Source organism: Glandiceps talaboti, chromosome 23 (assembly GCF_964340395.1).
Source record: "Glandiceps talaboti chromosome 23, keGlaTala1.1, whole genome shotgun sequence".
Classification (NCBI taxonomy): Eukaryota; Metazoa; Hemichordata; class Enteropneusta; family Spengelidae; genus Glandiceps; species Glandiceps talaboti.
The window spans coordinates 9,200,481-9,217,231 of NC_135571.1; the positions used below are offsets into that span (position 1 = coordinate 9,200,481).

At 36.1% G+C, this 16,751-nt stretch overlaps 1 protein-coding gene across 4 annotated transcripts in view; it reads right to left on the minus strand.

Moving 5' to 3' along the window:
• Positions 1 to 16,344, minus strand: part of LOC144453077 (transcriptional enhancer factor TEF-1-like) — a 56,036-nt gene extending 39,692 nt beyond the window's left edge. For all 4 annotated transcript variants that reach the window (XM_078144353.1, XM_078144350.1, XM_078144352.1 and 1 more), the window contains exons 1-2: positions 16,207 to 16,344; positions 15,826 to 15,968 (exon numbers count right to left, since the gene is read on the minus strand). The gene's annotated coding sequence lies outside the window, so the exon portion shown is untranslated. The remainder of the gene's footprint in view (positions 1 to 15,825; positions 15,969 to 16,206) is intronic.
• Positions 16,345 to 16,751: the final 407 nt, after the last annotated feature.

Genomic DNA, 16,751 nt, shown 5'->3' on the forward strand with positions numbered 1-16,751 from the left:
AAAGTAAAAAGTTTTGACCTTGTCTATTTTGTCACCAAACTGATATTACATCGTTCTCCATTCCTAAATATTTATTGATGTGAAATTTGACATTAAAATGTGACCCTGACCAGTGTGCCCTCTAAGCCAATTTGACACACACTTGTGACGCACAGCAGCAAACTTTGGTGTTCTTTGTCTCTTACTATGTGGTGACCAGTGTGTCATCACAGCTAACTTGACGCATCCTGACGCACAATTTCTTGTGACGCACCAAACTTTCGTCTTCCCCTATCTCTTACTATACTATGTAGTGATTCACAAGAAATCAGTTTTTCTGATTTTGACTCGCAACAAAATTTGGCTATCATTAGAGGGCACACTCCCCCTGACCCCTGTTTTTTCTCTCTCTTGATTTTAATTCCTTTTTTCTTGATTTTAACTAAGACTGGTCGGAGTTTTCTTGGACAATGTACTACTAAAAAGCTGAAGATTTTGACTTGCGAGGCACATAGCCATACTACATATAATGAAATGTAGTGACACTGGGGATATAACCTTTATTATCTTGCACCTTCCCCCAAGTCAGGAAGGCAAACAGCATGGCTATCAGACTATGCAAATCAAGTGTACATTGTTACCATAGTTACAGTCTCTCTACAAATGTAACCATGCAGTTCCCATGGCAACCTAATTAATTTGGCAGCCTGTCTCATCTTTCATCAATGTCTTAATTTTTATTCTTCCATTACTGTCACTGTCATTCACCGTTACTATGGTATTTTGGTACTTCTCTCGTTATGTATTGTTGAGGTATGTTCAACATATCTGTACCATCTATGATTTACACAAACAGCCCAATCAAATCATCATAATGAATTTCAGAAATTTCATAATATAAATATCTAAATACACAAAAAGAATATGTTATCATTTCAATACTTTTAAATCCTACAAATAGTGCTTTCTAAAAGCAGAAAAAAATGTCTTTTGTTTTGTTGTGCAACTGTACTAATGAAAAATTTATCGTTTTCAACAATTTATATCAGATAGCATTTTTAATGATAGTACATTTCAGATTTTTTTCTTCTATAGTGTAGAGCGATTTGTTAATATATTCCAGTGATCGTTTTGTTTCTACGATACATTCTAGATAAAGATTTTTTTCATATCTTACAGACTTTTTGTCTATATTCCAGATAACGTTTTTTTCCTATGATATATTGTAGATAACACTTTTTGCTATGATATATTTGAGATAGCGTATTGCAGATTAGTCTATATTCACCACCACCCCCCCCCACCCCCAGTTAATCTGCAACTACAACAGTATGTTTAGTGTACAATATACAAATATATCATCAATTTTTCACTTCTGAAGCATATCAACAGGTGTCTCAATTTTATTCAGACTACTGGACAAGAAACAGGTTCTACGTAGCGATTTCTAGTAATAGTACACAATTGTAACTACATACTGTAACCCTAGATATGAATATTTTCATCACTAGAAAATTTAGCGTTTCTGTAGTCTTCATCTAGTTCTTAGACTAATTTTTACTAATTACCAGACTGGTACGTTGTGTTCTTCTACAAAAAAGGCAGTTTAGTCACTTCTTATTTTTGTGTTTTCGATGAATTGACAATCCCTTTTTTCCCAAAGAGTTAACACAATATTGTTGTTGGCTTAATTTTGGTAACATTTAAACCTCTTATTCAAAAATTTGTGCGATGATCTTAATAACCGAGAATGATAGGAGTAGTACAGTAGTAACAGCAAGAGTTTAAACACTTTATTTCCATGGTGTATTTCATGTTAAACCAATACCCATTCAAAAGCGTCAATCAACAATACTTTTAGTTGCTATATACCTGATTTAGCCGAAACCTTGAGTGCCGTTGTTGTATTTAGGCCAATAAAGATACAGGCCTGTCAGACAAATGAACTACCATGTCAAGTCAGTCTTTTGATATTTTCACTACGTTGAGACAACATTAACAAGATCACATTATTAACGAAACCTTGAGTGCCGTTGTTGTATATGGGCCAATAAAGATACAGGCCTGTCAGACAAATGATCTCGCATGTCAAGCCAGTCTTTTGATATTTTCACTACGTTGAGAAAACATTAACAAAATCACGTTATTACTTGATAGCCTCCAGCTACCACCAAATGATAAAATTGATATCAACCAAGCAAGATGGAAATCGGGATAATTCCTTCCATTACTCATCTCGTAAATTTTTGATAGCTGATGGCAGAATTGAGATCAATTTTTGATAGATGTTGCCAGAATTGAGATCAATTTTTGATAGAATTTGAGGGTATACAATGGATTAGCTCATTTCATGTTCCTTTAAATATTAGTAATGTTCACTAATCACCCTATTACTGACTGCCCTACATTCTGTCTGTATTTTCAAGGGACCTAATATACCCAGCGTTGACCTCGTTAAATCAAACATTTTTCTTTTCAAATTTATTGACTGAAAATGCTGAATATCCCATAATTATGTCACCTACTTTGTGGTTTTATTTTGAATATGAAATTAAATTGTTTGTACAAAAATTAGTGGCACAGAAAAACATCAAATTTAGCAGGATACAAGTACTTTCACTACATGTTATGTACGTCATGTACTTTAATTTTGTAAACTAAATATTGTCCAAAACCTGATCTAAAAATGGCCTCATTAATGAAAACATTCTAGGCAAATGCAATGATCCACGAATTTCACCTCCAACGCCACAACCCCCTCCCCCTCCCCCCCCAACCCCATCAGTCCCTTTTAATTTTGTTATCTATAAGGACCTTTGCTTATCATTACAAATTTAATTAAACTTAATTATACTCCACATGTATGAATAACGTTAGCTTTTTGTCTAAGTTACGACCACACTACAAATAAAAGACTTTGAACATATATAGGGACTGTAAATAAACAGCTATACTCAGTCAGTAACAATATGCTATCAATGTATTAGAGTTCAATGTTCACAGCACTGTATATGGTTGAGGTCAGAGGTCAGAGGTCAGGTCAAACACTAAAATGTCAAATCAAGGTGCTAAGTTCCAGCTAAACCATGTCTGCCTTGTGGCACAGACAATAGTATAATGTCACTTGTCTACAGGGGAAGATTCAAGCTGATAAATAGATAAGACTTGCTCAATCAATAACTCAATAAAACAACACATTTACTGTTAATCCAGTGACCATACAGGTTATGCTTTTATAGACAAACTATTCTATAGTACAATGGAAGTAATCTCACAGTGACACACAGAAGGTATTCTAATTTGAGCATACATATATGGAATTCAAAATCATAATGGGATATTTAAGATGTGCAATTAAATTTTAAATGAGTGAGGTACAAAAATGTATATGTATGTATGTATGTATGTATGTATGTATGTGTATGTATGTATGTATGTATGTATGTATGTATGTATGTATGTGTGTATGTGTGTGTGTGTGTGATTAGTGTGCGTGTAGTGTGTATGTATGTACATATGTACATACGTGTATGCATGCATTTGTTTGTGTGTGTGTGTGTGTGAGGGAGGGGTGTGTGTGTGTGTGTGTGTGTGTGTGTGTGTGTGTGTGTGTGTGTGTGTGTGTGTGTGTGTGTATGCGTGTACTTTTCTGAAAAGCAGACAGCAATTGTCATACTTTTCAAACTTTAATTGATAGACCATTACTTATTATGACTGTAAATGGATGCTGACCAGTATACAACTATCATGGATGTATAATTCCCTTGGTCCATTAACCGACAGATGGTCTAGAATTCATACATATACTTATAAGCTCCTCTATTGTGAATAGTCTTATAGGGTTGCCCATTGAGAGCACACTAATCAAGGAGTAAGCTGTACTAATTGTTAACCTAGTAATCTAAGCTATGAATTTAACAGAATTTCCCCAATGCATGGCACTGATTGGTAGTTTATGTTCTTACAGAACTAGTTTTCATGACAAGTACCAAGTCTTACTTTGCAGTCATGAAAACCACTGACACAAATAACAAGTACCTGTTTGTAACAGGTTCTGTTCTTCCACGGTCTGATATCAGCACCTGTATATTGTTATATCAATTAGTTGTTCTGGAATTCCAATGACTTGGACAGACAGTTGGACAAATCTGACAACTAAACTAGTAAAATTTCATCATCAAAATTTAGGTTTGTATGTAAATTGTTAGGCCAAAACCTTGCATATATAATAAATAGACTTTGTGTTACTATCTCAAAAAGCTCTCTACTGAACACGGGAGAGTGCTTCTTGAAATATAAGCACAAGTTTCTAGGCTAGAAAATACAATTGTAAACCTAAAAATTTTCACTTAAGACTTATTTTTGCTTATTGCACTGGAAAACAAAAACGTGAAAATAAGTAGTGACTAAAATACCTTCTTATACATAAACACAATGTACCAGTCTGGTAATTAGTAGAATTAAGTAGTGACTAAAATGTCGTCTTATACATGAACACAGTGTACTACCAGTCAGGACAGTGGTCATTTAGTCTTTGAGAATTAGTTGCAGACTGTAAAATTGAAAAATTTTCTAGTGTTGAAAATATTTAGGTTTACAGTATGTGACTGGTGTGTAACTGTAATAGACCAGTTTTATTTATACAGACAGTAAGCAGGTAAAATCTACTGGGGTTCCCTAGTAATTTTACCACAGTTCCCAAACAAAATTATTCTAGAATGCATGGGAAACTATGTAACTTTTACCCTTGCTGTTACCGGGGTTACGAAAACTTTGCAAAAACACTGTAGACGATATGAGAGACAATGTCAATATGACATTGCTGGCTCAGTAGACTCCTGGAAAACAGCCACTCTGAGAGAGCACACAAAAAGGAACGGTGGATATTGTTTAGCACGGAGAAACAAACCCTCATTTAGCTGCCCACTCCCATTGGGACTTTACTAATGGTTGTACGGAAACTAAAGAGACACCGGACCAAACTAATTAGTATATGTGAACATTACGTGCTAGACAGGCCAGAATCCTGCTACCCTTTCCACTGGGACCTAACTAATGGATGTAGTGGATATTTGGTGACTGTTATTCCAGACATGCTTCAATACGGCAGTACTTTCTACTCTTGGCAAACCAGTACCGGACCCCAGTCCACCTGGAGGGGGCCTTTGTGTTGCGATCCTAGGGGCAGTTGACAATATTTAGCTCGAAAAATATGATTTTCCAGTGCTTTCTCCATTTCTCTTTGGAGCTTGAAGTAACAATAGCACAAATGCAACAATTCCCTGTTGATACTTATTTTAATTGTTTGTTGCCCATTCTCCTCCCTCAGGAGCAAAGGTCATACATGAATGTGATGGGAGGGGGTAGGGGAGGGAGTTAGTGGACACTTTTAGCCAGTGACAACTGTGTGAACACAGCTTGACAAGCCACGATCTATCCAAAACCAATAAACAGGGTTGTGGGAAGGTTATGTTGACACAGAATAAAACTATATTCAGAGAACCAAACCAGCAGTCAGAGACTGGTACTAACATGTAAACCAGTTGACGGACAATACTGAATGGCAGGCGACTAAGTGAACAGAAAAGACTATATTGACACTGTTTTAGTTGGATGAACACTTTCAAACTACTGAATAAACATACCCTGTACTTTGCACAGGTCACAAACACACACGTAAACTATACCAGTGTACAGACATCTATTTTCAATTCAACCAATGTAAACATAAATCAAAGTGATCTTGTATGTACTCTAATTAAACCTATTCTGTTTATTTTTTAATCGCTTTCAATGTGGGGTTCTAAACATGGACGACAAGATGGCATAACCAGACCACAATGTACACAAAGTACTAACACTGATCAGGCCTTGAAATTAGCAGTAGTCCAGAGTACAGACTGCTAAACATCATATGTACATGCACTACCACAGTTAAGGGTACATAGACTACTACAATGAAATTCACATGACCAGCACGAAAGGAACAGACACAACTGTGATTTTAAAGATAAACCCTTATAAGTTATATATAAACAATTACACTATTTGGAAAGTCTAATTCATACAATCAACGCCAAGTGTGGTATCTGCAAAGTCTAATTCATACAATCAACGCCAAGTGTGGTATCTGCAAACAATTACACTATTTGGAAAGTCTAATTCATACAATCAACGCCAAGTGTGGTATCTGACAACAGGTCATAAAAAATAGATGTCTTGTGTTCAATAATTTGTTTCTCTTCATTACCATTTATTTATTGTTATGCTAATTAGCTTATGAATATTAATATTGTCTTGGACTCCAGTTACAGTTTGGGAGGTCCCTGCTGCCAATATTTTATCACATACAGAATGATAAAATTCTATTGTGGACATCAATTTATGAGTCACGCACTTAGTCATTTGAGGTTAAGTAAACTTAGCTATATACACATTACACAGGAAATCAACCCTTTCATCACAAACACTAGGTTCTCCTCAAGCCTAACTTACAATAATGGGCAGCTCCCCCTTATGATTTGTTGAAAACAATAGGAAGCAATTAGCATAACAATATATCACTTTGTTATGCAAATTCCATATAACCATGACAAAATCCCCTACACAATGTGAAGTGAAATTTGGCTCTATTAAACTTACTACAGCGACATTAGTTATTTTGGACTGGTAAATTAGAAACAGACGCGACATTTTGATTCGTCTGCTATCTACCACGGACCTTGATCACGCAATGATTTAGCATTAATGTCTCTGAAACTGGTAGGATCAAGGGCTGTAATAGACAGATTGAAATGTCGCATTCGTTCCAAGCATCTATTTTACTGTCCTATTCTGGGCTCTAAATTATCTTTTTTCTTTGGTAGTCCTGAGTTTCAGAAATTGGTAGCCCAAAGATTGTGACCAACAGTCCCATATTCCTGAACTGAAAACAGATTTCCTCTATTGGAAATCTGTGTGTTATTAAAATACTTTCATGTCCATTCTCATCTTCCATTCTCATCACGTAATCAGTGGTAGCCTGAGTGGGCTACCAGCTGCAAATTATGGTAGTCCCATGACAAGAATTGGGACTACTGTTAATTTCGAGTTCCGTACCACAAGTGGTTTTTTAAAAGAAGTCTGACGAGAATATATTAACTCACACAACTGATGTGGCTCTACTCTAAGTAAAACGTAATCAAAAATTGTTTCTGCTCCAAAAAAAGAGGAAAATGTGAAAAACATTTTTTTTTCTGATAAAAAGTTCATATACAAAAAAAATACATTCATATTAGTTTGAATGAAAATCTCTACTCACAGTCAAAATATTTCTTGGCAGCAAATCCTAACTTGTTGCTGATGTTTCGTCAGCATCATTGGGAGTGTAGTGCAACGGGCTATTGACAATAATGTACTACACACCTGACAATACTTGTGAAACACCAGCAAAAATTTGAGATTTGCTTCCAAGAAATTGTTGGACTCTACGAGAAGAAATTTTCATTACCAAGTATGAACCCAGAGACCATGAACATTCATTCTCGCAAATACATTCATATTTCTAGGCCATATTAGACTTAAGTTATATAATACATTATAATATACCTAGTGATAATGCTGTGCCATGATTCGCTAGAATCAGTCACGTGATAGGAAAATAGAATGACTACTTCCCTTGGGGAAATAGTCCCATCAATTTTTACATGGTCACGTGACCACCGCGCGTTCACAGCAGGTCAAAATGGGAGCTTCTGACGATGTCGTCTGCCACCGCGAGTTCACAGCATGAGGTATATTATAAAACACATATTGCCTGGCCTATATTCGGGCTATAGCACCCGTTCATTACCCCCTCGTGACTGTGAGTTACCAGAATCACATGCTATTTCCCTCGGCCTTTGGCCTCGGGAAATAGCATGTGATTCTGGTAACTCACAGTCCCTCGGGTGTAATAAACGGGTGCTATAGCCCTCATGGCCAGGCAATATGTGTTCACTATAGACTTTTGTCTAATGCCTATGGCCTGAAACAGAAATATATGCTTAGACGTAAATTGGAATTTTGTAAGTCTATCACCAATCTGTCTAAGTGTTTGTCTTTTCATGTCAAATTTACTCAGACTTCCCCCAAGGCATTTTTATCTAGAGTTCTCAACATTTGGTAGGATTGAATGTTAAAGCAAATTTAGAATTCTTCTTTGGCTATTAATGCTGCCACTGAGGTACTATGACAGAGTAAAAATTGCAGTACTTGAGTCATAAACCAAGTATACTCACTCACCCACTCACTCACTCACTCACTCACTCACTCACTCACTCACTCACTCACTCACTCACTGTGTGGTGTGAATGTATGTATCCTATTACAACGGTGCACACCATGTTGTGGTCTCATGGAGTAGTGACTCTTATTACTTCTATAAACAATGTCATAACATGGTCAATGGATGTAGATCAAGTTCAGTGTTCTCCCTACTCTTGGAGAATACACTGATGCTAGCACTGTCCTTGCCACTCAGGCTAACTTAGTAACTACCATGCTTGGTACATTTCTGCAGTGTTCTCCCTCACTACTCTTGGAGAACACACTGATGCTAGCACTGTCCTTGCCACTCAGGCTAACTATCATGCTTGGTACATTTCTGCAGTGTTTCAAAGGTATACTATCATTCGTAGAATAATATGCTTCAAAGCTAAACAAAATATATGCAAATCATTATGCAAACTACCTGCTGTTCTAGCAACTTATCCTGTGGAGAATGCTTAATAATATGTTGCTAATACACTGGAGGGGGAGGGATGCCTTGTTTTACATTTGCAAATGCTGGGATGCTTTCTTAAAAGAAAGTGTCTTGATTTTTATGTAAACTAAAGAACTTTCCTGCACTGTTTTGATTCTCAAACAAAATTACTTTTTTAGTTTCATTTTCTTTAATTTAACTTCACAGAATATGACATCAAAGTAAATCTAACCACTTTGGGTTTTTGGTTAAAATGAAACGCCTTTTAAATAAAACTTGAGATCGCATGCGTTTGTAAAATACTGAACTAGTTTACTCATAACATGGAGAAAATAAACATGTGTCTTTCCTTTTCTGCATGGTCACCTCCATGAGCAATCCAGAAACTATTTCTAAGTCTGGTGTTTGCCTTGAAATATCCAAGTTTTCAATGACTTACTAGATGAGTCAATCTAACATGTATTATACAGTGCAATAACATTATAGTTATGTCTAATGTTGACATCTCACTTACACAACAACCTTACATGTTTGTCCTCCCTGACCTATGTATTCAAATTACTATGATCTCAGCTTGGAACAGTTGTTCATTTCCTATCAAGACCAAGAAGCATACATCCCAAACTTACTGACAGACAGACACAAATACATATATTGTATATACATACATACATGTACGTACATCCCACACAGTGTGCCCTCTAATCCAATTTGACACACCACTGATGAACACAAATTCTAGTGATGCACCAAAATTTGGTGTTCCCCTATCTCTTGTCTTACTATATATGGTGACCAGTGTGCCCTTTTAAACCAATTTGACGTGCCACTGACAAACACAATTTCTAGTGATGCACCAAATTTGGTGTTCCCCTATCTCTTACTATATGGTGACCAGTGTGCCCTCCAAGCCAATTTGACATGCCACTGACGAACACAAATTCTAGTGATGCACCAAAATTTGGTTTTCTCCTATCTCTTACTATGTGGTGATACACAAGAAATCCAAGTTTTAATCATTTTGACTCACAAAAATAAAATTTGGCTATCCTCAGAGGACACAATGATCCCACACCATTGTGCCCCTGAAACCAATTTGACAATGTCACTTAGGCACAGCAGTTTCTTGTGAATCAACAACTTTCTATGTTTCCCTAACCCTTGCCAAATTTACTAATAGACAAGTGAATGTACAATACATCCCACACCAACATACTCTCGCTAACCTAATTCGATGTCACTGACGCATGCAACGATTAATGTTCTCATATTCCTTACACACTATATGTGGTGACTCATGAGAAAACCAAGTTTTTATCACTTTGACCAACTACAGTAAGTTTAAAAGTTATGATTAGAAGGACTACTGCACACGTGACATCTACTGAAACACCAGGGCATCTCCTGTATATATCTACTTCATTTCAATACCCGACTTGTAATTTGCATGCTTTTCCTTTGTACATGTACATAATCTTTCCCTCTATAGAAATTTTACTATTCTCTTGCATTTGAATCAATTCCTTGAAAACCCAACCAAGTTATGAAACTAATCAAACCAAAAGTCGTTTTACCCCCGTTTACTACACATTATTTTCTAACCTACATACAACTTACCACAATGTAAGTAGAGCAGTTAACAGGGTCCTGAAGTCATTTTTTTTAAAAAGATCTGTGTATGTATTTACCAAAAAAGAGATGTCCAGTAAACAATTACGCATCTCGGCAGTATATTAGGTAAATTAGTAAAAATGGACAGCACTCGCCACTAGCACAGGCAGAAGTCTTATGGATGGATATATTTAGGTTCACCATTGTATCCTATTAGGTGAATAAACTTGGCTAAAGAGTTCACAAATGCATCTCTATAATCACCTTGTCACTTTGTGTGTTCTGTTACATACAGGTAATTTCTGGACAACATTGTGTTTCTACAAAGGAACACATTACTACAATTGTGTCTTGCTACTTGTACATTTAAGGAACACACTGCTGCAATTAGGTGTGTTGTTACATGAACAAGTAAAGGAACACACTGCTGCTATAAGTACATGTAAGGAAAACACTTACAATCGTGCGTGTTGCTAAGTGTACATGTAAGGAGAACACCGCTGCAATCATGTGTGTGACGTGTGTGTGACAATGTGTGTTGCTAAATGTCCCATGCAAGGAACACACTGCTGCAATGTGTTGTGAACTTGTGATGTGTGTGTGTGTGTGTGTTGTGATGTGTGTGTGTGTGTGTGTGTGTGTGTGTGTGTGTGTGTGTGTGTGTGTGTGTGTGTGTGTGTGTGTCTGATAGTGCTTATTGTTATCAAAAAGGAGCAAAAAATGTACATGGTATATTTGACAGTGGCTCAAAAAGCAACCATTTTTTGGATTATGTTGTCCATTTTCACATATGTGAAAGTTCAACAAATTTTGGACAAACATTACTACAACTTAGTACATGCTACAATCAAACAAGTGAACTGCAATGATTTCCTTGTCATTTTACCAATGTCTCTTAACAAAATTATCAAACAATTCAAATTGTAAACAAAGACAAAATACTGTATTTCCCAATCTTTGGCAAACCCCTGACCAACTTCACATTGTAAAAGTTATAAGTTGAAGCTGAAAACTTTTCTGTCACTACATATTAGCTAGTAGCTACTTGATGTATGTAAACATACATGTATGCCAAATGCACATGTTTACATGGATACTTCTACCAAAAACAGTGAACACAAGACACACTTCTAAGTTCTAGGTATAAATATACTGTTAAGAAAAAACACTTCTTTTTGTATCTGCACCTCATATTACATGTACTTCATTAAAACTGCCACACAACACAACAGCACACCACACCACACAACACAACACAATACAACATAACACAACACAATACCAAACTACACAATACAACACAACACACAACACCACACAACACAAATAGTGGAAAGTGTCACCATAGAATGTTCAACCACTGTACACAAAAAGCATATTAATAATCAGTATTATGAGTTCATATGTCACAACAACATTGTTGGATGGAAAGATTAATTCTCTTTAATAATTTACATCATAGAATGTAATATATTACAAAGTGTTTATGCAAAGTTTCTAGGGAGGTGTGGAGTTACATGTAGTTGAGAGTATTCACAGGAAACTATTGCTATAAAACATAATACATAAAGGAGGTATTACTAAAGCTCAACTAGCAATCATCAGTATTTTTGCTAAGTGTGGTCTGGTGGGAGGGGAGGGGAGGGGGTGGTCCATGGTCCAGTGTCCTTTACCAAATCATAACTGTCATGCAGCTACATCGTATCAAGTATCATTACACAAATTCACATTTTTAGTCTTTCATTAACCCTTGTTTATCAATACACACATTTCATGAACTTTGACTTAGCAGGGCTATTAATTTTAAATAAAGTGACTTGACACTCGTTTTGGTATCACCATCACAAGAAGCTCTCTCTTTACACCTTAAGGGGTAAGTTTTCAAATTAAACTGACTTGCACTACATAGCCTTGAGGCTATCTATAGCTTTGAATCTGAAGACATTGTGGTGTGAAGGATATATCTTGACATCGAAAACCACAGATAGCCACTAGAATACACACTACAGGGATAAATACAGTTCTGGTTTCTAAAGAGGAACACTTGTTATCCCAATTTTTCCATTCTTAGAGAAGGATGAAAATCTTAATCATAAATCATCCCAACATTATAATGCTTCTGACAGTGAAAATGTAATCAATGCCAAACGTTCACACCAGATTTTATTATGATCCATCTCAGCACAAATTAAATTTGGCTGTGCTTGGCTGTTACATGTACAAGTCAAGTGAACCACATGTATCTCGGCTACACTTTTCTAATAATTGGTCTAACAGACTACCACCTAATAACTTTATTTACATATGTTTAGTGGTCTGTGTCCTGGACTACTGCTAATTTGGTAGTCTAGATACAATGTTTAGTAGTCTATGTGCCCTGGACTACTGCTAATTTGGTAGTCTAGATACAATGTTTAGTAGTCTATGTGTTCTGGACTACTGCTAATTTGGTAGTCTAGATACAATGTTTAGTAGTCTATGTGTCCTGACTACTGCTAATTTGGTAGTCTAGATACAATGTTTAGTAGTCTATGTGTCCTGAACTACTGCTAATTTGGTAGTCTAGATATGTTTAGTGGTCTATGTGGGCTGAAATACTGCTAATTTCAAGCCCTGTACATGTGATCAAATTGATATCCAAGATCCCAAATTAGTCCAAGACAATGAATCATGTGGCTAGTATGATTTTGTATGCTGTGCTCAGCTCAATATTGACAAATCATTAGCAAACAGAATTTACGACATCATTCAATTTTTTGAACCCAAAATATACTATGTGAACAAATCAGGGTACTGACTATATGTTTCTAGACAGAGCTGATTGTTTATTTGATGCACAGAGTTCTACAGATCTGGATACCCTGTAGCTGCAATAATTGTAGCGTTTGCTGTGATTTTCTGATTTTCTGCTGTTTTAGTGCTTTTTGTCATCCCGATGTTGAACTGGAAGCAAACGCTACAATTCCAGTAATGTAAATGCAAATAGACGAGATCACACTGAAAACGTGAACGAGATGTCAGCATACTTGCCCATTTCAAAATGCTGCACACATTGCTACTTTTGCCGATTTTGATGGGATTGGGGTACCCCTGAACATTTCTTTGGTTTTGAAGGCACCATAATTAAGTTGGAGTTAGGAAATGTCCAATTTTTTGGCATGAAGGCATAATTTAGAAGAAAAATTTTACCCAACTTTGCGATTCAGATGTGAACCATCTCCGTCTATTTGCATTTAGGTTACAGGAATTGTAGCGTTTGCTTCAAATTAACATTGGAACGACAAACAGCAGAAAAACTCCTCAAAATCACAGCAAACGCTACAATTATTACAGCTAGATACTGCGTTCAACATGTGTTCTTGTGTAAAGGCTAGACGTTAACACTAATTATATATAAAAAATATGCCCTTGGAACTCAATCCTCAAAAATAGGTCACGTTTTGATATCCATCTAATATGTCAACAAATACTTCACAGTATCAAATATGTATTAAAAGACAAAATCAACCTCTGACAAAAGATTCTAAGCAAAAAGTTAAAAATTGACAACAAGTGTAGTCTCTTTAATCACCCATTGCATCCACAAAGACCGCCATTGTGTTTGAGTTCTGTCATTTGAAATGTTTGTGTACATTTCACAGTACATCAAACACACCTGGCCATAATGATTGTGTACACCAATCAATGTGATTATCTGATATTTGATCCAGGTGTGTGTGTGTGCAGTGAATACATAAAAAGTTAAAATGTGGATAGTTGTTATTTCTTCTTAGTATAAATTCTCAACAGAAAACTCAAAATTACTGGATAGCAAAATTGTGTGTTGACCTAAGCACAGACTGTATGTTCAATATGCCAAATTTAACGAGATCAGATGAAAAATGTTGGGACTACGACAAAATTCAAAGTTGTGATTGCCGATATGAGGAGGACTCCTTCTGAGTCAATTGTAGCGTGAACACTGGCTAAAAACTCTTCAGGAAATATTCAAGGGGACCAGCCTAGGTCCATATTTGAAATCAACCCTCAGAAAAAATGACACAAGACAAAGCCACAATGCAAACTTACATCACAATGTGCCATGAAAGGACAAAGTAACCTCTGTATGGCTTCACATAAACAAATCATTCACACACATGTAAATTTTTATGTAAATTATCAGATTACTGTTGATATTCAAATAATTGAGTAACTATCATAATTACTACTATGATTATAACGATTCCAGCGCTAAGAGATGATAGATATCCGAGTTAATTTACATTTGGATCATGACTCAACTGTTGAATAATAACACACATTGACAGCATCTGATGACATGTGGCCATTGACAAGTTTTGACACAAGAACACTTCATTGTGACTGTCAAACAAATCATAATATTGAACTTCAAACAGATCAAAATAATGAAAGTCAAAAAAATGGTATGACATAATTTTACATAACATTAACAAGCAAAAAAAATCAGACAATGTTAAAAATCAAATCAGATGTTGATACTCTGCTCATGGCAAAATTTAACAATAACTATTCAGGATAAAAAATGCTTTCAAGAAATTTCAACAACAACAAATGTTTTGAAATGCACATAGTTGATTGAACTAAATAAATCTGATACAAAAGAATTTGAAAGAAACTAGAGTAACAAAACAAATGGAGGAAGTGTCACAAGAACGGTATGATTTAGTACGTTTTCACCTGTTGCATTTGACTAGTTCTGCAGGTTCACAAAGATAGACAGAATAAACACACGAACGAGACAACGATTTGAGCATTATTGAAAAGGACTGGACACTTTCACCCATGTTTTCAGACATGCACTGATGCAGCTGTACATTATACAATAGTAATATGCAAAACACTACAAAAATAGAAGCCAATGTGCTAGCAGCGCCCCATAATAGAGGTAGTGAAACGTTGCAAAACAAAGAGACTTCGAAAAACGTGCAAGGTTCGCAAGCCGACCCACAATTTCTACCGTGCGCTAAATTTAAAACATCATCAAAAGCTTGTCAATACAAATTTTGTAATTTGGGTAGTAAACTCTTCAAAGGTTCAAGTTATATGAGATTGCTCGTGGCTTTGGTCCAACAAAGCGGTTGAGTGTCATCCGTAAGAATTAACGTTACAACAAGTTGTTGGGGAGAACAGAGAACAAAACCTAACTTTGGGGAACAATAGCAACTACCCGCACACGTTTCGCTCATTTGTACTTCTGTGGTACACACCGTCTAATTTTTCGACTTTTGACTGCGCATGTGATAAAACTTAAACCGATAAACAGTGGTTGACGGGTCGGCTAGGTCATAAAACACGGGATATTACTGGGCGCGGTGCCGCGTGTTGTGTTGACGTTCTCTGTATGCTGGAATCAAAATGTCACATTGCTTTCTGCGCGATACCTTCCAACGTTTGTCAACATTTTCAGGGCCTGTCTGTACATTTTGTGGAAAACGAGTGTTTCTATGTACTACCCACGTTGGTAATGTATTGTAACAATTAGAATTACTCACCTTTGATATTAGTTTTTGTGAACTGTCGTCAGTTGTGATATCGACCTCAAATGTCGAACCCACAACTTACCACTGCACTGATTAACCTCTCCAACCAATTGTTGAAAATTTCTCGATTTCGGCGAAAATTTTTGTCGAACATACTGAAATTGAGCAAGATTAGACAGTCTGTGACTTTCAATATAAGTTTATATATAGCATAGTATGTCTAAATACAAGTTTTGATTAAATTCTAACACAGGACACAAAGTTGAAAGTCTGGCCCGGAAGTTCTGCCTAGAAAAATGACAAAAATTTCAAAGATGTGAGAATTTCTACACGGACTTACGTTCATTCCAACATGTAAAAGTCACATTCAATCACAATTTTAGCTCAACTTACCACGGTTACATATAGGTGAATAACCAAGGCACTATATGGTGACGGCAGACAGCAGTTTTTCGCGGTAAAATCAGCTTTTAGCGAAGTTTTGTCGAGTTCCTCACTGCTTTCTGTGTGGTATGCAAGGAATGATAAAAGGTATGTCAGCCGACGAATGGTTCAGCCACTACATATTAACCAATCAATGGGCGGAGCTACAACTCGACAATAACATTAAGGAGAATTTATATTCTCATCAGTCACTATGGTAATAATAACCACCCTATGATACATGCGCAACAAATATTATACACCTTTAAATGTATTTTGGCGCCTTTTTATTTCTAAGATCACAGTGAATTCAAAAATCACCTAAAATTTGCATTGAATATTCAATTATTTACTTGGCTTTGATTGCCACGTTGTTACTTCTCTCCTGCTGGTATAAACAATTTTGCAGAATATGTAATTTACATTGTTCTCGTCGGCAAACAGACAAAAATGAAAATCACAGGTGTTGAGTGGCCGTTCTAAAGAACAATTTGTGAAATTGAACTATTCACTAA